Source organism: Pelodiscus sinensis, chromosome 1 (assembly GCF_052426305.1).
Source record: "Pelodiscus sinensis isolate ZL-2025 chromosome 1, ASM5242630v1, whole genome shotgun sequence".
In the NCBI taxonomy this organism is placed as follows: Eukaryota; Metazoa; Chordata; order Testudines; family Trionychidae; genus Pelodiscus; species Pelodiscus sinensis.
Genome location: NC_143052.1, coordinates 315,941,655 through 315,963,703, shown reverse-complemented (window position 1 = coordinate 315,963,703; position 22,049 = coordinate 315,941,655). Strand labels below are relative to the sequence as shown.

The 22,049-nt window shown below is 47.0% G+C and overlaps 1 protein-coding gene and 1 long non-coding RNA gene across 2 annotated transcripts in view; one reads left to right on the top strand and one right to left on the bottom strand.

The window, feature by feature from the left end:
- Window positions 1-22,049, top strand: part of FDX1 (ferredoxin 1) — an 81,824-nt gene that overhangs the window by 27,377 nt on the left and 32,398 nt on the right. The gene's annotated exons all lie outside the window — the stretch shown is intronic.
- LOC149525875 (uncharacterized) lies at window positions 3,424-22,005 on the bottom strand. The gene is made up of 3 exons (XR_016348552.1): window positions 21,830-22,005; window positions 21,016-21,141; window positions 3,424-3,925 (listed from the first exon to the last, which is right to left on the bottom strand). It is a non-coding gene; the product is annotated as an uncharacterized LOC149525875 (long non-coding RNA).

Here is a 22,049-nt window from a genome sequence, read left to right as displayed (position 1 = left end):
AGTGCAGCCTAGGATCAGCCCTATGAATACACAAAGCTGCTCAGCAGAATACAGTTGCAGTCTGTAGAATAAAAAAGACCCTAGCATGGACACCTGCTTCATGTTAAGATAAGCAAACTTAGATAGGGTACCCAACTCTTCTGCTGTAGTATGATCCCTATGCTTTTTGGGATTCTCTCCAAGTTCTCCCTTAGTTTTCTCAGCTGCTGGGAGCAGCATCACGAGTAGCTCTGTGAGCTCTCCATGCTAAGGAATGTCAAAGCAGCACAGAAGTCTCTCCAGCCTTCCTCATGCAACAGCAGTCTGCCTGAAGCTGTGTTTCTAGCAGAGCAAAACAGGAGCATTTCAGTGATTTGCTCTTTTTCTTTGTTCCCTAAATGGAGCAGCTCACTCAGCTGTCAGATACTTCCCAGAGCTTTGAAAGGGGTGGGACACATGCTGGCAGGGCACCAGAGATCACAAAACACAATCACAACCATCAGGGCAGGCATTGTGGGATACTGTGGAACAAACGACAGAGTCCACACAACAGAGTCCCTTTGTCAATAATAAAGGGAAGGGAAAAGACAAAAATCTCTCACAGAAGTAGAAATATTTTGTTGCCAAAACTGTGTGTTTTTTCTCACAAAAGTTGCATTGTTGTGTCTATGCTTTCACTGTTTGGTCAATAAAAAGCAGTTTTTGGCAACAAAACATGCCAATATAGACAAGGCCTAAAATATGTAAAAGATTAAGTCCTCAAGCCTGTGTGGTATTTCTTCAGAATTCTGAAGAAATTTATCAAGGCACTGGCTGAACTGTTAACAAAGGTATGTATTCTCACATTAAAACCAAAGTGAATGCCCATATGAGCCCCTTTTTGACTTCATGAGCATAGTATGAAAGAGGTATACACAGAGAGAGGATTGATTTATCCTACACATTTATCTTATGTAGTGTGGTCTTTTACATACCTGTCTGTCTCCAATTTCAGGACTGGAACCTGAGAAAGTAATTTAGTTTGACATAAGGCTTGTGTTCATTTGTCAGTTGTCAATGTATTGCAATTTTACATTATCAGGATGGATCATCCTTGATCGAAGTTCAGTGGAAAAGAGAAAACAGTGGTGGGGGGAATGGTAATACAATTTGCTGTAATGATGTTAGAAAATGCAGTTTGTGATTTTTAAGAGTAAAAAACTAAAGCATCCTTTTCTCTCTGTGTTGTATAAAGGTGGCCCAAAAGGCTGTCTTTGTACTTTTTCTTTCAAAAAATTTGATTTAAAAAAAAATCAGATCATTCCTATCCTAAAAGATGGTAGATGGTTGGAGAACTAGTAGAGCCTGCATATAACCGTGAACCTTAACAGATGAGCCCAGGCAAATCAGTTAACCATGTACATTGTTATACTTTCATATCCTTACTGTTTACTCTTCTCTCCAGATCATTTATGAACAGGTTTTTTTTTTGTGATGGTACCGCCTGGTACGCAGTACTGGCACCTTCAAATGCAGTACCAGCACCTCCAGTCAGAGCTCAACAACTTTTCCCCTGGAGTACTGGCACCTTTTTTTTTTAAACAAAAAAAGCACTGTTTATTAATATGTTGTATAGGATTGGTCCCAGTGTGGACCCTGCGGGACACCAGTAGTTACCTCTCTCTCTTCTGAAAACGGACCATTTATTCCTGCCCTTTGTAGTCTATCTTTTAACTAGTCGTCAATTCATGGGAGAACCTTCCCTCATCACATGACAGCTTATTTTGCTTGAGAGCCTTATGGGACCTTGTGAAAAGCTTTCTGGAAATCTAAGTACATCATATCCACTGGATTCCTTTTGTCCACACAAAGCAGGTTTAAAAGTAGTACAAGTCCTCACTTTTAGAATTCACAAAATCAATTGTGAATCAGAGCTAGAATTCACATAATCAATTGTGTGATGCAGCTGCATTGTTGAGAAGAATAGTCAGTAAAAAAATTTCCTCATCTAGACAAGTGGCCCTAACAGAGAGGAGAAGCCTCTACTACAGATGATGTTATGTTCCAGGTAAATTGTCAGAGCCCTTAAATATGACTTAAATTTTGGTAATATTTTCCTCCATTTTTCTGTTAACAAAATCATCCAGGACCAGCAAACTTGAGTTAAACTTATCCAGAACAGTCACAAAGCTGCTAGCTTGCCCAAAGCCATTTGTACAGCACTTAGCACAAGCTAATCTTGACATGGCCTTTCGGCACTAATGCTCTAGAAATACAGTATTCTGAAAGTCCAGTCCTGCATACCCTTTAATTGCCCAAATTGTTTGTCAGATAACTCATTGACTAAATATTACTCAAGTGAATTATGGTTTAGTGAATTCAAGCTATTTAACCTGATTCAAGTTATTTGTTTATTCCCATATGTAGTTGCACACTGAAACTTTGAGTCGTCTAGACTGTATATACAGAGAACCTGCTAGGCAAAGCAATTCTAATAAACCTTAGTTTATTTTTCTTATCCTTATCTAAAGAAAAGGTTCTCTTTGTGCAAACAAGAATAATATAATACAATACAATATTAAGAGTATCTTAATCTATGGTAAATGATATGTCATTAAATATAACTTCTTTGATAAAATTTAAGCACTGTGCCAATGGGATAGCTGGGAACAGAACCCAGGAGTCCCAACCTTTAGCCCTGATTCCTACGAAACAGAAAGGTTGACCTTAGTCCCTGAGTCTGCAAACACTGAAGCACATGAGGAACTTTGCTCATGAGTAGTCCCATTGGGCGCATGTACACTACAACATTATTTTGAAATGTTATTTCAGAATAATTCCTGTAACAACTATTTTGAAATAATGCATCCACATTACAAATCCCCATCAAAATAGCACAGATCTATATTGACATAGTGCATCCGCACTGATTGGTGCCTGAAGCGTGTTTAAGGCCCCTTGGAAGCACTCCAGGCAGGGCCTCAGGACAGCAGTCACTTCCTGGAGCTGCTGCCTGAGGCTGTCTATGGCTTGTGCTTAAAGGGGCTCTCCTCTACAGTCATGTCGCAGACCCTTCTCCATCGCCTACCTCCATGAGGGACAGCAAACTCACACTGCATGCTCTGGTTGCCCTTGCGAATGCCACAACACCCCTACTATGGAGCTGGACTGGCTGCAAAGCAGTCACCAGCTGTTAGACCTGCTGCTGCAACTCCTAGTACAGCTTATGCAGACTGCTCTCATGGCACTGCTTGAGGACAATGATCAGCCTGGAATGGTGACCCAGGCCTGGGAGCCCCTCATTCACCACAGTCTCCCATGGACCTCCCCACAAGGGGCCTCTGCATAGTCCCTGTGTGCCTTTTCTCTCCCACCCCTCCTTTTCCCTGCCTCCCTTCCCCATTCCCTGCTCCCCTACCATCCAAATAAACCAGACTTTTGTTTGAAACAATAAACTCATTGATTTTTATTTGGGGAATATGGAACTGAGGAGGGACTGGAGAAAGAACTCAGGAGGGGGAAGGAGGGGCTCAGGGATGGGGCTGGGACTGGCACCTGCCTTGGGTGGTCCCGCTGTCTCGTGGACAGGGTCCTCAGTGGCCCAAAGGTGACCAGGAGGAGAAGCTAGGGGACGGGGGCAGGGTGGGTGCAGGGAAGAGTTGGGAAGGAGTAGGTGGGGTGGGAAAAGATGGCTGCTGGACCACTCCATGGTGGTGATAATGTGCTCAACAGTGTTGGTGTAAGCCGTTCACATGCTCTCAGGACAGCTGCTCCCAGATGGTGCAGCACAGCTCCCAGTCAGTGCAGTGTTCCTGGTGGTCCTCCTCAAAGTTTCAGTTCAGGGAACCGACATACTCCAGGTGTCCCCTCACCAGGTCATCCTGGGGTCACCTCTGCCATCAGGTCTTGCAGGATCGAGAGGATGGCACTGGAGGTGTTGCACATGCCCCACTTGCAGCTGGTCCATCTGTGAAGAAAAGAATGGGCCAGTCATCCCAGGAGACAGTGTGCGTGAAGCCTAACCCTAATATGTGAAACAATGAAGGTTTCTATTCAGATAACAGCGAAGTGCTTTGAGCAAAGCCATCTATGGCCTAAGCAGCAGGCATTGTCCTGTAGGGGCATGGGCATCCCCGTGCGGCCTTGCTGTGTGTTTCCCTGACCCCATCCTTCTTAGTGGTGGCTTGTGGTGGGAGGATGTTCCACCACGGAGTCTAGAGTAAGGCAGGACTGTGTAGGAACCTCGTGAGAAGAAGCAACTGGTTCCTGTATGGCAGCTTCATGGGGCTGTCTTCTCTGGACTGGTGCTCCATGTACACTGTAGGAACAGGTGTCTACATTTTTGGTTTCCAACATGCATCCATGTGCACAGGCTGCTATGCGATCCCCAGGCTGAGAAGGAGTTCACAGCTCCTTGCAGACCACCACCTGCCACCGCATGTAGATAGGGAAAGTATGGAACTCACCTGATGGGCCTTCCTTGGCATCGTCCAAAGCCTGGGAGACATCCTTGGAGGGGGGTTTGGGCTCCAGGTTGATGACCACCTCCTGGCTGGCAGGCATGGTGTTAGTGCTGGCCTCCTTTCCCCCTCCCCGCCCACTCTTTGTCTTTGTCATCCTCCTCCACAGCACCGCCCTTCTGGAAGCTGACAATGGCCAGAGTTGACTATAAGGGGAGGCGACCTGCCCCTCTCCCAAGTTGCCATCCAGCTGGGAGTAAAAGTGGTAGGTCTGGGATGCTGCTCCCAACCAGGAACTTCTTTCTCTGGCCTTGGTGGAGGCCTGCAGAGCAATTTGATCTTCATTCGGTCCTGGTCCAGAGTGCGGCCGTGCCTCCTCTGGACCACACTGTTGGCCATCCAGCTGTAGATGTCAGCATTTCACTGCCTGGTGCAGAGATCTTGTAGGTTTGATTGACCCTTCCAGACACCTACGAGATCCAGGATTTTCGCGTCAGTCCATGAGGTTGCCTTTCTCTTATGCTCTTAGCCAGGGGCTTTAGCGTTGGCTGCTGGTGTGCTTGCAGCCATGTGGGGCTCGATGGGAGTGTTGGGGTCTGCCATGGCAACAGGGAAGGTTGGCAGAGTGCTGGTCTGTGGCACAGTGCGAGCAGGGCTTTGTTGTGCCACTAGCACTTTCCCTTCTTCCTGCACCTTTAAAAATGTCAGGGGAAGGGAAACTATAGAGTTTTGAGGGGTATGGACAGAGTGGCCACCAGGGCATCTGTGAGATGCCCTGGAGGCCAATTATTTGGAAATGAGCACAGCAGCAGTGTCCACACTCATCCTATTTTGAAATAACAATTTTAAATTAATGGAGATTGCCTATCTCCTAGAACTGGAAGGGGCTTTGAAGGTCATTGAGTCCAGTCCCCCTGCTTTCACAGCAGGACCAAGTACCATCCCTGACAAACTTTTGCCCCAAAGGGCCTCAATAAGGATTGAACTCACAGCCCTGGGTTTAGCAGGCCAATGCTCAAACCACTGAGCTATCTCTCTCCCCCCCCTGTTTTGAATTGAAATAGGTGTTATTCCTTGTGAAATGAGGATTTATTATTTTGAAATAAGAAGCCTGTTATTTCTAAATAACATGCTTGCTGTGTGGACACTCGCCTTGTTATTTTGAAATAACATAAGTTATTTCAAAATAACTCTGTAGTGTAGACATGCCCATCTTCTGTTATACCATCTAATTAAAATATAAAGTCCCCCAAATGAAAGCAAGCCCCGTTTTAATATTTGCATCAACCACTGTATGACAATATCTCTCAATCAAAGTGATTGTCCAGGTCATCTGGCTTTTCAAACAGTGTAACTGGTCACGTGAGTTAAGTTGTTTACTTGTTTCAGCATTTGCAACATCAAAGACTTTGGCCTTTTCTACACATAAGGCTTTGTGCCAATTTAACTAAATTGAAAGGATGATTCTGACTCTGTCACAAGCATAGTTTAATTGGGCTGCAGAAAGAATAATCTGGTTAGTGACAAGCCCGCTCTTTTAATCATCACCAATATCTGTTCTTTCTGACAGAAGGAAGAATATAAACCTCTACTTTAGTTCCCAAGAACAACTGCCATAAGTCAGGATAGCTCCATTAATTTCATTAGGATTGTGCTGACGTATGTCCACTCAGGAACCGCACACACTGAAGTATTATGTAGTGAGAAGCTGAGGGCAATTTATAGTAAGCAGACATTTTGTGGGAGAAAGCAATGGCTAGGATACTTATAGAAAAGACATGGCTGCCATGAACAGAGGCTGCTGGACTCAGCATGAGCTGGGACCAAGCAGTCCTGGCTTGTGCCAATCGCTGTGCCTCTTCATTTTGAATGTAGTAAGAGCCCAGCAGTTCTTGGTACATTTAAAGTGCAGAGCCACAATGCGGGTGCCTCTGGGGCTGGCACGAGCCAGAACTGCTCACTCCTGGCTCGAATCAGCTTCTCTGGAGCTATCCCCGCTGTGGCTCTGCAGAGGCGCTTATCGACTAATCGCGTGGTCAATACAAATTGTGTCGACTACGTGATTGGCTAGATAATCGTATTTTAACATCCTTAATCTTAGCATTGGAAAAAGTTCAGAAAGAGCACCAAAATGTATTAGAGGTTTGGAATGGCTGTCATGTTAAGAGAGATTAAAAAGCCTGGGACTATTCATCTTAGAAAAGAGGAGGCTAAAGGGGGATGGGATAGAAGTCAAAAAAATGTGAATGGTGGGGAGAAAGTGAATAAGGAAAAAGTATTTATTTGATCCCATAAAACAAGAACTAGGAGTCACCAAATGACATGAATAGGTAGCAGGTAGAAAACAAACAAAATGAAGTATTTCATTATGCAATGCACAGTCAACCTGTGGCACTCCTTGCCAGAGGATGTTGTGAAGACCATGACTTTTAACAGAGCTCAAAAAAGAGCTAGACAAATTCATGGAGGATAGGTCCATCCGTGCTTATTAGGCAGGATGGGTAGGAATGATGTCCCTAGCCTCTGTTTGTCAGAGTCTGGGAATGGATGTCAGGGAATGGATTACTTGATGGTTACCTATTCTGTTCCTTCCCTCTGGGACACCTTGCGTTGGCTACTGTCAGAAGACAGGATACTGGGCTAGATGAACCTTTGGTCTGACCCAGTATGGCCCATCTTATGGTCTTAAGCTGATCTAGCATGCAGTCTATAACTATGCATGACTTGCTCTTACGCTCTTGAGCTAGTTTTACTGTTGCCTTTAGACACTCAGGAGGAAAGATGGACAATATGCTCTAATGTTAGGTTAAATAAAATAATGTTCACTGTCCCTATTTACTGCTTGCAGCATTCCAGTCTCTCACGTACTGGTATGGTTAATCTGGAGCATATGGATGTTATGTTTCTTCTATGATTTAGCAACTGGAGACAAGGGAAGAGATCCAGCAGCAGGCAAACTAGCCAACTCTCCTCAGACCACCAAGTGTGATACAGGCCAAATCTAAGACCCCATGCTTCATTTTAGTTAGGATCAGGCCTCTGGCCTGGTGCAAATAGTGCCATTAGTAACTACAGAGACAAGTCAGAGAGACAGACATCTGTGGAAGATCTTCACAGACGGGTTGCAAATATCCTGGAGAGTAACTAAACAAAATGTAGATTTTGCCAGCCCAGTAACCCAGCGCAGAGATGGAAGGAAACTAATCCAGTACTAAGACCTTACATAACTTGTGATATTGTGGAAATTGGTGATGTCACAGTATTACGCTTCCACTGCAATTTTGACAGCAGGAACCCCACCATACATGGGACTGACAATGGGAGCCTCCGCCACCCTGGGACCGAGGGGTGGCCGACAGCATGACCCCCTGATCTCTGTTCCAGATAGTCACTGTCAATCCCAAAGCCTTACTCTCAGCCGTACTCAGGCTGCCGACAGCAGGCGCCCCACTTTCAGCCTCCTGTTCCTGCTGTCAGCTGTCTGCTCTGAGCCTCTGCTGTCAGCCCCAGAGTGCCCAACAGTGGAAAATGACTGAAAGGTAATGATGGACTTTATTACTGCGAGTAACAAAGTTCATTATTACTTTTCCACAATTTTTTATGGCTTGTCTGCAATTCAGATACAATTTTTGACAATTATCCCAAAATTCAAGTAGGGCCTTATCCACTACTCAACATTCCCCCTGTCAAAATAGATATATTTAGAGGTCCACACCCTAGCAAATCATAGAGAGGTTCTCAAGGTGAAATGGGAGGGGAAAGGTAACAAAATTCTGGCTGACAACAAATATAGCTGTGATGTGATTTCTGGAAATACCTTTAACTTCATGATTGTGTAACCCAAGGGCTCTGAGACCACTAGGGAAAGTGAAGTCTGATCTACAGCCGTAACTAAGAACTATCTGGCTTTTAGCTGATACAGAGAGGTTCATGGCTTTAGCCCCTATGATTCCCAGGTTCAATTCTACCTGCTGATGACCCAGATCCATTGGCTTTACAATTGCATAACTGAAAAGTTAAGGAGTCTCTCCACCTGAATAACATATCATTCTGTTCATAAAAGCTCTTGTGTGTGAAATCCTGGCCCCGAAAAGTCAATGGGAGTGTTGCCATTGATTCGATGGGGCCAGGATTTCACAGCAAGTCCCTATAACACACAGCTTTTTGACTAGACAAGTCATTAAACAATACACTACACTCAAATACATAGGAATTTGACATAAGAACTAGAAATGCAGTTGTTAGATTTATATGTATAAAGTGTTTCTGTAGAGTTGTTAGGCCAAGTGTACTATTAGTAACATGGCAGGGATCCATTGACTTCAATAGAGCTATACAAGTTTAAAATAGCATTTGGCCAGTTTTAAGACTAAAATACTGCATAATTGTGTTATCATTGCATCTCTGTACAGATTATCAAAGTCAGAAGAAGAAAGAAATAAAACAGATTGCTGCCTCAGCAGTCATGGGATTGCAATAATACTGCTTTGGCTTTCTACATTCAAAAATTGTGCCAAGACACTGGCAGAGAGCCCTAAAACAGTGCAAGAATACCCAAGATGTTAAAGTTATTTACAAATGCATGAGAACTGTGACAAAGCAAATGCAATTAATTTAAAGGATTGTTTTAGCACTGTCTGGGGAATGCCAAATAGTTGAGAAATATTAGAAGCAGCTGTTGAAACACTGCAGAATCAGATGTGCTGCAGAAGTTGGGCCCACACAGTGTCAGCTTGGCAAAGATCAACATCCCACATAAATGCTAGAGAGAAATATAAAATGTGACAAAATCAGGCTGGTCAGCTACAGGCAGTCCCCGGGTTATGTACAAGATAGGGACTGTAGGTTTGTTCTTAAGTTGAATCTGTATGTAAGTCAGAACTGGCGTCCAGATTCAGCCGCTGCTGAAACTGACCAGCGGCTGACTACAGGAAGCCCGAGGCAGAGTTGCTCTGCCCCGGGCTTCCTGGAATCAGTCGTTGATCAGTTTCAATAGGCTGAATCTGGACGCCAGTTCCGACTTACATACAGATTCTACTTAAGAACCCCAGACGTCCCCAAGTCAGCTGCTGCTGAAACTGATCAGCGGCTGATTCCAGGAAGCCCAGGGCAGAACAACTCTGCCTCCGGCTTCCTGTAGTCAGCGCTGGTCAGTTTCAGCAGCGGCTCGGCGCTACTGGACCATCCCAGCAGCACCCAAGCTGCTCTGCCCCAGGCGTCCTGATTCAGCCGCTGCTGAAACTGACCAGCAGCGGCTGAATCAGGACGCCTGGGGCAGAGCAGCTGCGGTGCTGCCGGGTTGGTCCAGTAGCGCCCAGAGCGGCGCTGCGGGACCAACCGGCAGCACCCCAGCTGCTCTACCACAGGTGTCCGGAGAAAAGCCTGGTCTGCTGAGGGGGGGGGCGTACTAGCTGCGCGCCCCCCCCCCCCTCCAGCAGACCAGGGAGACGCGGGCGGCGGACCGAGATGCACCGCAGTCCCGCCGCCCGAGTCCTCCGCGGCTTTGCTCCGCGTCTCCCTGGTCTGCTGGTCTCCAGCAGACCAGGGAGACGCGGAGCAAAGCCGGGGAGCACGTGGGCAGCGGGACAGCCCAGACGCGCCGCGGCGGTCCCGCTGCCGGCGTCCTCCGAGGCTTTACTCCCCGTCTCCCTGGTCTGCTGGAGACTGCAGACCAGGGAGACGGGGAGCAAAGACAGCCGCGGCGCATCTGGGCGTCCCGCTGCTCCCGTCCTCCGGGGCGAGAAAAACCCCGTTCGTAACTGCGGATCCGACATAAGTCGGATCCTTGTAACTCAGGGACTGCCTGTATAAGAGTGGCTAAAGACTGGTGTACCAGTCCTAGAATGGAGAAGGATTTTTCTTCTATGAACGGAAAAGAGATTGTGTTAGTTCAGCCAGAGACACCTGAGTCAAGGCTGCTTGTGCTCTTTTAACCCCAACCCCATCTCCTTCTGGTGACCAAGAGGGAGGAGAGATGAGAGACAAGTGGCAGCAGAGGGGAAAAAACCTCCACTGCTCCATATAGATGAACATCAAGCCCACTGATGGCAAGGGGAGGGGAGGAGAGGGGAGGGAAGGGGAGAAGGGAGGTAATTGCCCAGGGGCTCAGGCCATTTAAAAGGACCTGGGAACCATGGGCAGCACAGTGGTCTCCCCTCACTCTGCCTGGCTCCTAGAAGTGGACATCATGTCTCTACAGGGGGTGACTCTGTGCACTGCCCCCACTCTAAGCACCAACTCTGCAGCTCCCATTGGCTCAGAACTGTGGCCCATGGGAGCTGTGGCGGTGGTGCCTGTGAGCAGTGGTGTTCAGAGACCCTCTACCTGCCTATAAGCCACTGCCAAAGGGGTGTGCTAGTTTCTTTCAGGAGCTGCCTGGGATAACCGCCCACACTGGTCATCGCCTCCCACATCCCAATCCTTGCCAGGGCCCTCACCCCACACCCAAACTGTGAGAACCCAACCCCTCACCTCTTCCTACATCCCAGCCCACTGCCCAGACTTGCCCATGGCAGGGGCAACTGCAGCAGCAGGGCAGCCAAAGCCCCACATTGCACACTGCAGAGCGCCAGGCAGCATGGTCTGAATAGTGCTGGGGGGAGCAGCAGGGCAGTCCGGGTGACACTAAGGAGTGGCTGCTCTGGACCCTCCCCTTTCATCCAAGGCCATGCTCTGTCTGGGGGCAGGGAACCACACATCCCCATCCTGCCTAGGGCCCTGGTGAGTCTGTCAGATCACCTGCCACTGCCCCAGCCCCAGCCTAGTGAAAGTGAGTGAGGGTTGGGGAGCACAAGCAATGGAGGGAGGGTGGATGGAATTAGAAGTGGGTGGGGCCTTAAAAAAGGGGCAGGACAAGGGCATGACCTCAGGTAAAGGCTTTGCATGATTAGACCGTTGGCAAGCCTACCGGGAGGGCATGTAGAAGCCCTGGCTGTGTTGGAAGAGCATGCCCAGACAGTGCAGGTGGTAGCTGGCTGAGCACCAGTTAGGCAGGTGCAGCACTGCTCAAATGTCAGGAAGATCATGTCTGCACAGGCTCAGCTTGTGTATACATGGGGGCCCATTGACTGTTCCACCCTGGGGCCTAGAACTGCTGTTGGTTGAAACTACTGATCTCACACACTGGGGAAGGACTGGCACCCAGTAGCCCGTGTAACAAGGCAGCACTCCAGAGAGGAGGCAGGAAGAGGTATTCCCACTTTGTGTTATGAGTTTGTTTCTTTTGTTTGCCTGAAGAATAGTGCTTGAGGCAATACAACCCTGAGGCCCATCTTGAAAATAATGAAAAATAAATACAAGTGAGAAATAAAAAAAATAATGTTCTGTAATAGGAGTGATTGACTCCAGACTCCCCTCCCCCATTATGCATGCACATAATAGGATGCCAATTGGATGACCAGGTGTCCAGTTTTCCATCAGAACACCCTGTCAAAAAGAGACCTTGGCAGCTTCAGTCAGCATTGCCAACTAGGCCTTTAAAAATCCACTTGGTGGTGCTGCAGGGGCAAAGCAGGCTAGCCCTCACCTGTCCTGTCACCACACTGTGCCCCAGAAGCAACCATCTGCTCTGGCTGCTAGGCAGGGTAACTACACATCTCTGCACACTGCCTCTGTCCTGAGTACTGATTCTGCATGAGTGGTGCTTATGACTAAGCAACGCGCGGAGTCTCTCAGCCCCTCCACCTAGGAGCTGTACCTGCTGGTCGCTTTCAGGGTGCAGCATGATGCCAGAACAGATGGGATCTAGCCTGCCTTAGCTCTGCAGCATCATTGACTGGGAGTTGCCCAAGGTGAGTCCATGCCCCAACTCAGAGTCCCAAACCTGAATCCCAGCCCTGAGCCCCTGCAAAACTGGAGATCCCTCTTGTACTCCAACCCCTGATCCTGTACCCACAGCTGGAGCCATGGCTCCCTCCTGCATTCCACGTCCCTTGGTTCCACTCTCCTCTCCAAGGTGGAACCACCTCCTGTACTCCAAAACCCACATCCCTGCCTCACCCCAGAGCTCTCATCCCTCCCACACCCAACCCCTACCCTTACCCCAGTGAAAGTGAGTGAGGGTGGGGGACAGTGAGCCACTGAGGGAGGGGGATGTAGTGAGATTAGGGCCAGGGAAGTGATGAGGCAGGGGGCCCAGGGAAGGAACTGGGCTAGGGTGTTTGGTTTTGTGCAGTTAGAAAGTTGGCAACCCTAACTGCTAGAGGAGGAAATGATGGGCCCATTAACAGTATTGCCAACCCCAAAGTCATGTGGTTGGCTTTTAAAAAGCCCTTAGATTTTAGAAACAGAGTTTGAGTTCTCTTCTGGTTTGAGCCTTTAAGGTTCCGATTTTCAATTTTCTTTACCCACCATTATTAGGGCTAGAAAGCTTACTTTTCTTTAAATGGTTAAAGTTCTCACATGATCCCTGACTCCCAGAGCTGGAATTTTAAGGAAAACACACCCCATATATTGCAAAAGTTGGCAGTACTGCAAGAACCACCATTTAATATGCTGATAGAGTTTGCATGATTCCAAGATGTCAGAGGGAAGGAGCCAACCCTGAGTTATCTCCTGTTTCAGTTACATTGCTGATGGGAAACCCTTGCTGAGCTATAAACTGCAGATCTGCACAGTGACTATGTGTCTGTGTGCTTAGTGCTGACCCGACATTTTTTTAAAAATGTTTGTCTTAGAGTATCCACAATTAGGCAGTTATGGATGTACTGTCTGGTACTGAATGGTTCTTCAGATACCAGAGTGATTCTTAAATGAGCTCTGTTTCTGAAAATACACATATATGGGGGTTATGCAATGATAGCATTTTCATTTCCAATGGTTGCAATGATAGCATTTTCATTTCCAATGGTAGCATTTGTGACTTTATTCACTAATAAATAAGCTAAAAATGCTTGGGGGCAGGGTTTAAATCCACAAGTAGTAGCTTCTGATCAGAGCATTAGGAGGCTCCTGGCCAGCAGCTCTGCTGGACCCTGAGGCAGGCTCCCTACTTGTCAGCAGCTGCAGGCTGCTCAAAATGGCTGGCTAACCCCTGTGCAGTCAATATGATAGGAGATATTGCTCTGGGTCTCTGTGCCAGGGGAGGAGGAGGCTTTGCATACTGCCGCCTCTCTTGGCACAATTTCTCCCGGGTGCTTGGATCAGAGAGCTACAGAGAGCAGCTTAAAGTAGCATGGGGCTACCCTGTGCCTGAAAGTCCCAGCGCGATGGCCCGTAGTCTGAATCCAGCCAATGGGCCACATCGATGACATACAGCCATTGCTAACTGCCAGTAGCAAAAAGCCCCTACTGCTGCAAAAAGGATGCTAGTTGGGGAGGACTCTGAGTTACTAAAGAGAATTGTTTCCCAGGTATTTGCCTGGTGGGTTTTGTCCATGTGCTCAGGGTCATGTTTGATGTCAGGAAGGAATTTTTTCCTGGGTCAGATTGACTGAGACCCTGAGGATTTTTACCTTCCTCTGCAGCATGGGGCACAGATCACTTGCAAACTAGTATAAATTGGTGAAGTCTCTGTAATTTTACGTCTTTAAAGCCATGATTTGAGGACTTCAGTAACTCAGCCAGAGGTTAGGGGTCTATTTCAGGAGTGTGTTAGGTGCTGTGGCCTGCAATGTGAAGGTCAGGCTATGTAATTATGATGGCCCCTTCCGTCCTCAAGAGTCTGAATCTATAAGCAAAATTAACAAATAGGCAAAAGTAAGAAAAACACTACACATTGAAACCCTTGAAACTGGAACTCTGGTCTGATAAGGACCAACAGCTGGGAGCCTTGTTGGGGCCAGCATTCCAGCTGGGCCAGTGGCAGTGGGACCAGCAACAAGGAGCCCTGCCAAGCTTGTGGCAGTAGGACCAGTATCTGGCAGAGGAGTCTAGCTGGTGGCAGGGGGACTTGCAACTGTGAGTCTTGCCAGGGCTGGGAGCCCAGCCAGGCTGGCAGCAGAGGGGTTGGCAGTAACCTGCTGTAGTCTGGCTACTTCCCTCATTTGGCACTGGTCAGATACCCAGGGTGCCGAACCAGAGAAGTTCAACCTGTACTTGGGAACCTCAAATTAAAGTTTGATTTAAGGATATTTACTTTTGTATAGTTTTAACATATTATGTTACCAACATGCATTTAATGGTTATCAAGTTTTGCTTTTTGAATCTCTACTGGCTCCTGAAATGGAATAATAAAATGTCAGACTACCTACCCCATAATTTCATGCAACTGTGAAAATTCAAAATGGATAAAAATCTAAAATATACTTAAAATAAGCATTGAAATTATTCATCAGATTTTATTAGCTCCACAATTTGTAATACATACATACTACATTTACTGAATAATACTAAATATATAATATGCTTCAATTCATACAACAGGGGCATAAAAACAATGGAATTCACTACATATAGGTTTATACACTGTCATCTGAAGTAGGGTCTGGATTTAAAATCAACGTTTTTCTAAAACCAACACATTTTTTATTAAGATCTGATGAAGACATTTATTATGTATGAGGTACATTATCTTGATATTTTCTCTTGCACTCATGTAATCTCAGTTTTATTTTGTATTTGTGACTATAAATTATTTAAAAGAATTTATTTTTCACTATAGAAACTATGCAGGCAGGTCTGCAGAGCTGGCACGTAAAAACTGGCTCCCCACATGTATTGGCTCCAGCCTACCCCCCTCACCTTCTGCACTGCTGCCTCTGTATCAGGAGCAGCAACATGGGGGTGGGGCAGGTGGATCCAGTGTTTGTGCTGGAAAAGCCAGTTCCTCGCGGGCACCAGTTCCCATTCCCCTCTGTCAGGGGGCTCCCCTCTTGTTTGGGACATCATTCAGACCTATCGGGCCTAAAGTCACCTTGTGTAACACCCCTCTATTAGGGGAAATACGGCCCACTGGCCTAGTCCCAAAGTATCCTGCCCCAGTATTGGGGGAAATACGGCCTCCCGGCCTAGTCCTTAGCCGAGTCCCCACTCGCCGGGGTTCAGGGCAGGAGGGGTGGGGGGCCTGGGCCCTCCCTCTCCACCGGGCCCCGACTCAGGGCCCTATCAGTGGCAGGTGGCTCCCACCACTGGCTCGGCAGGGTTCCTCCCTGCAACGCGCCGAGCCCTCGGGCCGTTCCAGCTCCCTGCCCTGGGTCGCTTCCTACCCCCTTCCCCCGGCCCGTCGCGGCCCCACCTGTCGGCGCGAGTCAGGTGGCTGTAGTGGCACTTCCCAAGTCAGCAGGGTCAGCGTTGGTCAGTCCGATGCCAGGGTCACGGGGGGTTGGCTGGCGGGTTGGGGTCAAGCCCGGCTTGGTCCTGGCAGCGGCGCGTTCAGCGGGCTTGGCAACTCCCTCTCTGACGGTCTGGTCAGTGCCCTGGGCGGGTGGGCGCTAGCTCTAGCTCTGACCGTGGTCTGCCCCTTTTGAGCAGTCCTGAAGATTTTTGTACCTGGGCTCCCCTGGGAGCATGCCCAGTAGGGCTGCATGGGTGGGGGCCTCTCCGCCCCTGGTGCCAGGTGGTTTCCCTGGGCTTGAGTGCGGGGCGGGGCGGGGCGGCCACCCCCCCCCCCCTCACACCCTCCATCTCATGGGCACCAGCTCCCACTCTTCTCCCTCTTTGGTGCTTCTAATACAGAGGCAGTGGGAAGGGCGGGGGAAGAGAAATTATTGTAGTGAGCAAGATTAACCAATAAGCCTAGGTTTATCGGTTAATTGTGTAGTTGTCTACATGCCTACTTTATAATGCAGTAGCATCCAAAATTTGCTAGGAAATGTATAAAAATAGAAGATGCAGCCTGTCTCAAAAAACTAAATAAATAGAAAAACAACATAAGCAAAGGTGATGCAACATAAGCAAAGCGATGTTATAGAATCATAGGACTGGAAGGGACCTCGAGAGGTCATGTCCAGCCCCCCGCCCTCAAGGCAGGACCAAGCTCTGTCTACTCCATCCCTGACAGATGTCTATCTAACCTGTTCTTAAATATCTCCAGAGAGGGAGATTCCACCACCTCCCTTGGCAATTTACTCCAATATTTGATCACCCTGACAGTTAGGACTTTTTTCCTAATGTCCAATCTAAACTTCCCTTGCTGTACTTTAAGCCCATTACTCCTTGTCCTGTCCTCAGAAACCAAGAGGAACAAATTTTCTCCTTCCTCCTTGTGACACCCTTTTAGATATTTGAAAACTGCTATCATGTCCCCCCTTAATCTTCTTTTTTCCAAACTAAACAAGCCCAGTTCATGAAGCCTGGCTTCATAGGTCATGTTCTTTAAACCTTTAATCATTCTTGTCATTCTTCTCTGTACCCTTTCCAATTTCTCCACATCTTTCTTGAAATGTGGCGCCCAGAACTGGACACAGTACTCCAGCTGAGGCCTAACTAGTGCAGAGTAGAGCTGCAGAATGACTTCACGAGTTTTGCTTACAACACACCTGTTGATACAACCTAGAATCATATTTGCTTTTTTTGCAGCAGCATCACACTGTTGACTCATATTCAACTTGTGGTCCACTATGACCCCTAGATCCCTTTCTGCCATGCTCCTTCCTAGACAGTCGCTTCCCATCTTGTATGTATGGAACTGATTGTTCCTTCCTAAGTGGAGCACTTTGCATTTCTCTTTATTAAACTTCATCCTGTTTACCTCTGACCATTTCTCTAACTTGCTAAGGTCATTTTGAATTATGTCCCTATCCTCCAAAGAAGTTGCAACCCCACCCAGTTTGGTATCATCTGCAAACTTAATAAGCGTACTCTCTATCCCTATATCTACGTCATTGATGAAGATATTGAACAATACAGGTCCCAAAACAGACCCTTGCAGAACTTCACTTGTTATCCCTTTCCAGCAGGATTTAGCACCGTTAACAACAACTCTCTGACTACGGTTATCCAGCCAATTATGCGCCCACCTTATTGTGGCCCTATCTAAGTTATATTTGCCTAGTTTATCAATAAGAATATCATGCGAGACCGTATCAAATGCCTTACTAAAGTCTAGGTATATGACATCCACCGCTTCTCCCTTATCCACAAGGCTCGTTATCCTATCAAAGAAAGCTATCAGATTAGTTTGGCATGACTTGTTCTTCACAAACCCATGCTGGCTATTCCCTATCACTTTATTACCTTATGTATGTATCTTGTTAGAACTGTCTCTTTTTTTTCTTCCTTCTTGCTTATGCCTCGTATCTTTCCTTCCTTTTATTCAGATGTCTCACCCAGATCCATCACTTTTGTCCTGTTCTTCCTTCCATCAGAGCAGCCCTACCCACAGAATAGATTCAGGATAAGTTTGCTCCCATTGGATTCCCTAACTCCTTGTGAGGAGCAGGAGTACCAGCACCAACTGGGGTGCCCTGTGAGTTTAATTGAGTATGTCTCCATTAGACCCACTAAACCAGGGGTGGGCAATAATTTTTTGCTGGGGGCCACTTTGGAAATTTTTGAAGTGGCCCCAGGCCACACAGGAAGGGGTGGGACATGGAGCGGAAGAGGCATGGCCAGGATATTTCCGGGTTCCCCACCCCAAGACAATGATTGGTCTGAGGGAGAGGGAGTGCCTTTGTCCCTACCCCACGTTCCCCCAAGGTGCCTATGCCCCTGGCATGGGAGAAGACTTCCCTCACTCCCCTGTCCCATGGCCAATTAGGGTCTGGGGGCGGGGGAGCACACAAAGCTTCCTCCCGCTCTGCCAGGAGCACACAGGACTTTGAAGCACCCACGCTGCTTGCTGGGCAGAGGCAGAGCGGAGAAGGCTTTGCGTGCTCCCCCGCCCCCAGGCTCTAATTGGCCTGGGGGTGGTGGAGCAGCAGGGCTTCCGCGGGCCGGATCCAGCCCGCAGAAGCCCTTTTGTCCACCCCTGTGCTAAACTGAACCCTGGAAGATCAACCACAGCAGCGTATACGTGCCCTCACCATCCAACCTACATGCTGAAGAATGTAGGGAATCTGCAGATACAATATAGCACTGTGTGATCATGTAATTAAAGAAATCATCTGTAAACACTTGGAAGGTGGCAAGGTGATAGGGAACAGCCAGCCTGGATTTGTAAAGAACAAATCATGTCAAACCAATCTGATAGCTTTCTTTGATAGGATAATAAGTCTTGTGGATAAGGGAGAAGCGGTGGATGTCATATACCTAGACTTTAGTAAGGCGTTTGATATAGTCTCACATGATATTCTTATCAATAAACTAGGCAAATACAACTTAGATGGGGGCAACTATAAGGTGGGTGCATAACTGGCTGGATAACTGTACTCAGAGTGTAGTTATTAATGGTTCATAATCCTGCTGGAAAGGTATAACAAGTGGGGTTCCGCACGGGTCTGTTTTGGGACCGGCTCTGTTCAATATCTTCATCAACAATTTAGATATTGGCATAGAAAGTACGCTTATTAAGTTTGCAGATGATACCAAGCTGGGAGGGGTTGTGACTGCTCTGGAGGATAGGGTCATAATTCAAAATGATCTGGACAAATTGGAGAAATGGTCTAAAGCAAACAGGATGAAGTTTAATAAAGACAAATGGAAAGTGCTCCACTTAGGAAGGAACAATCAGTTTCACACATACAGAATGGGAAATGACTGTCCAGGAAGGAGTACAGCAGAAAGGGATCTAGGGGTTATAGTGGACCACAAGCTGAATATGAGTCAGCAGAGTGATGCTGTTGCAAAAAAAAAGTAAACATGATTCTGGGATGCATTAAGAGATGTGTTGTGAGCAAGACATGAGAAGTCATTCTTCTGCTCTACTCTGCTCTGATTAGGCCTCAGTTGGAGTATTGTGTCCAGTTCTGGGCACCGCATTTCAAGAAAGATATGGAGAAATTGAAGAGGGTCCAGAGAAGAGCAACAAGAATGATTAAAGGTCTAGAGAACATGACCTATGAAGGAAGGCTGAAAGAATTGGGTTTATTTAGTTTAGAAAAGAGAAGACTGAGGGGGGACATGATAGCAATTTTCAGGTATCTAAAAGGGTGTCATAAGGAGGAGGGAGAAAACTTGTTCATCTTGGCCTCTGAGGATAGAGCAAGAAGCAATGGGCTTAAACTGCAGCAAGGGAGATTTAGGTTGGATATTAGGAAATAGTTCCTAACTGGCAGGGTAGTCAAACACTGGAATAAATTGCCCAGGGAGGTTGTGGAATCCCCATCTCTGGAGATATTTAAGAGTAGGTTAGATAAATGTCTATCAGGGATGGTCTAGACAGTATTTGGTCCTGCCATGGGGGCAGGGGACTGGACTCAATGACCTCTTGACATCCCTTCCAGTCCTAGTATTCTATGAAAGACTGTGTTCTAATGCCTCAACACAAGAGGTCAGAGTTAAGACTGCAGAGGTAACCTTAGCTTTGACTTTTTTGGGTTTTCAGTGCTTCGTTCTGCAATTTTAACAGGCTGTCATTATCATTGTTCATATGGCATGTTTGTATTGTCATTCCTTTGCTGAGTGAAACTAGATATTGGTGCTCTTCCTGGTTGGCTTCCCCCCAGGAGGAGAAATAAGTTATACAGAGTCTGAGAATATTCTTAGTGTAACTTGTTTTATTTACACATACACACCAATTCTGGAATAGAAGTGGTCACAAATGGCATTCAGGCAATCCCCTCTTCCAGGTAATTCAGTACAAATACCAAAGCCCATGTAGTGACTCTGCCTCAAGAACTGACTCTAGGTGGAGATATTAAGGCAGACAGCAAGGTTCCTGTTATCTATGCCATCAAATGCCAGCAGAGCCCCACTGTTATATGTATTGGACAAACTGGATGGTCTCTGCGGCAAAGAATCAATGGACACAAATCGGATATACGTAAAGGGAACATACAGAAGACTGTTGGTGAGCATTTGTGGTCTTGTCACAAATCAGCTCCACAAGCTAGATCCACAGGGAGGCCCTGGAATCACAGTTCATCTGAAAATTCAAATCACATACTAATAGACTCAATCGTGATATGGGCTGGTGGGGACTCTACCTACTTAATAACCACTGAAGGCGCTAACAGCTCTCTGAGTGGTATCCTTCCTGTCTTAGGAATCTATTGACTTTGATTTTTATCTACTTAGGTTTAAGTACCCATTCTCCAGATACTTAATTATGCTCTGTCTCCCACCCCTTTTTCTTTCTCTCCCCTCTCCTTCTCCTATGTATTTCGAGTTTTCATATCTCCAACTCATAACTCTGGTCATCTGAAGAAGTGGTCTGTGCACACAAAAGCTCATGATACCATCTACATGTTTTGTTAGTCTATAAAGTGCTACCAGAGCATTTGTTGTTTTTTTCTATAAAACTTCAAGAGATAAATAACACCACAGCATTTTCTTCCAAGATCAAGTTTCCTCACAAGCACAAATAAAAATCTTAGTTTAACTATGCCATCTGCTGACCCTTGGCCATAACAAGATTACATGGTGGTATGAAAAGTTTATATCAAACCAAATCTGGCATGTACGTTCCCACTACTCACTGTAGGAAAGACAAGATATGAAGTTCATCCCAAAATTATTATTTGTATTTGTATTACTGTAGGACCAAGGACCTCATTGTTAGGTACTGTTCAAACAGCAAAAAGACAGTCCCTGAGCCAGATGAATATCAATTCAAACATACCTATACCTTGCTTTTTATAAGCATTCTGAGTTCTGGAGAAGTCTCCTTTCTGTATTTGAACAGGGAAACCACAGCAAAGGGAAACTCGTTTGCTGAGGCTGGCGCTTGTGCCTAGCCGTGCCCTTCCTGTAAAAGACAGGAACAGAGAAGAAGCTAGTTTGCTAGGATCCAACCCCACCAGGAAAAGGGCAGCAATGACACTTCTCTCCTTGATTTAATAGGACAGTAGGGATGTGAACCCTGTAAACATCACCCTAAACAAGTGATGCTTCCTGTGAACTGGTAAACCAGCAGCCCTACCCATGGGCAGGAACCCGTTTAAATTAATTTTAATCAGTTAACCAGTTCAATGCTACATTTTTCCAGTTAACTGATTAAACAGAATTTTACAACTCTAGAGAAGCAGCAAGGGGCCGGTCCTATAAGGTAGGAGCTTTCAGCATTACACAGGCATTCTGGAAATGGGGCAAAACTATCACCACCTTTGGAGGAATGGAGAATAAAGAGGATTATTAGCCTCCCCAAACCCAGTGATAAGGGAGCTGGGGCCAGGGGACTGTGAGAAGCCAGCTCCGCAGAGGTACTACTGTGCTGCTACTACTGGGGCCAGAGAGGAGCAGTGGGGGCTGCAATAGCAGAAAGGGGCATTGGAGGGGCTTCTAGTGGGGGCAGCCAGAGAGGTGACTGGAGGACAAGGAGCTAAAGCAGCAGACAAGAGCTTGGGACAGCAGTGTGTGTTGGGGAGGGGGATTAAAGAAGGGACCGCAGCAGCTTCAGCGCTCCAATCGAGGTACCTACTACGCAATGTACGTACCAGCGCGCTCCAGCCTAAAGCACGGCTCTACGCACGTTGCGTCCATCCCGGAACCAAGAAGAGAAGGAGGAGACTACGCCGCACCTTTTGCGTACCAGCCGCTTGCAAGTGGCGCGAGGGTTACGTCCCGTAGAAGGCGTAAGTGCGTTGAGGAATTGCCATGGCTGGTGCCGGTTGTATAAGCGGGCGGACTTTACTCACTGTGGGAGGAGCCGCTGCG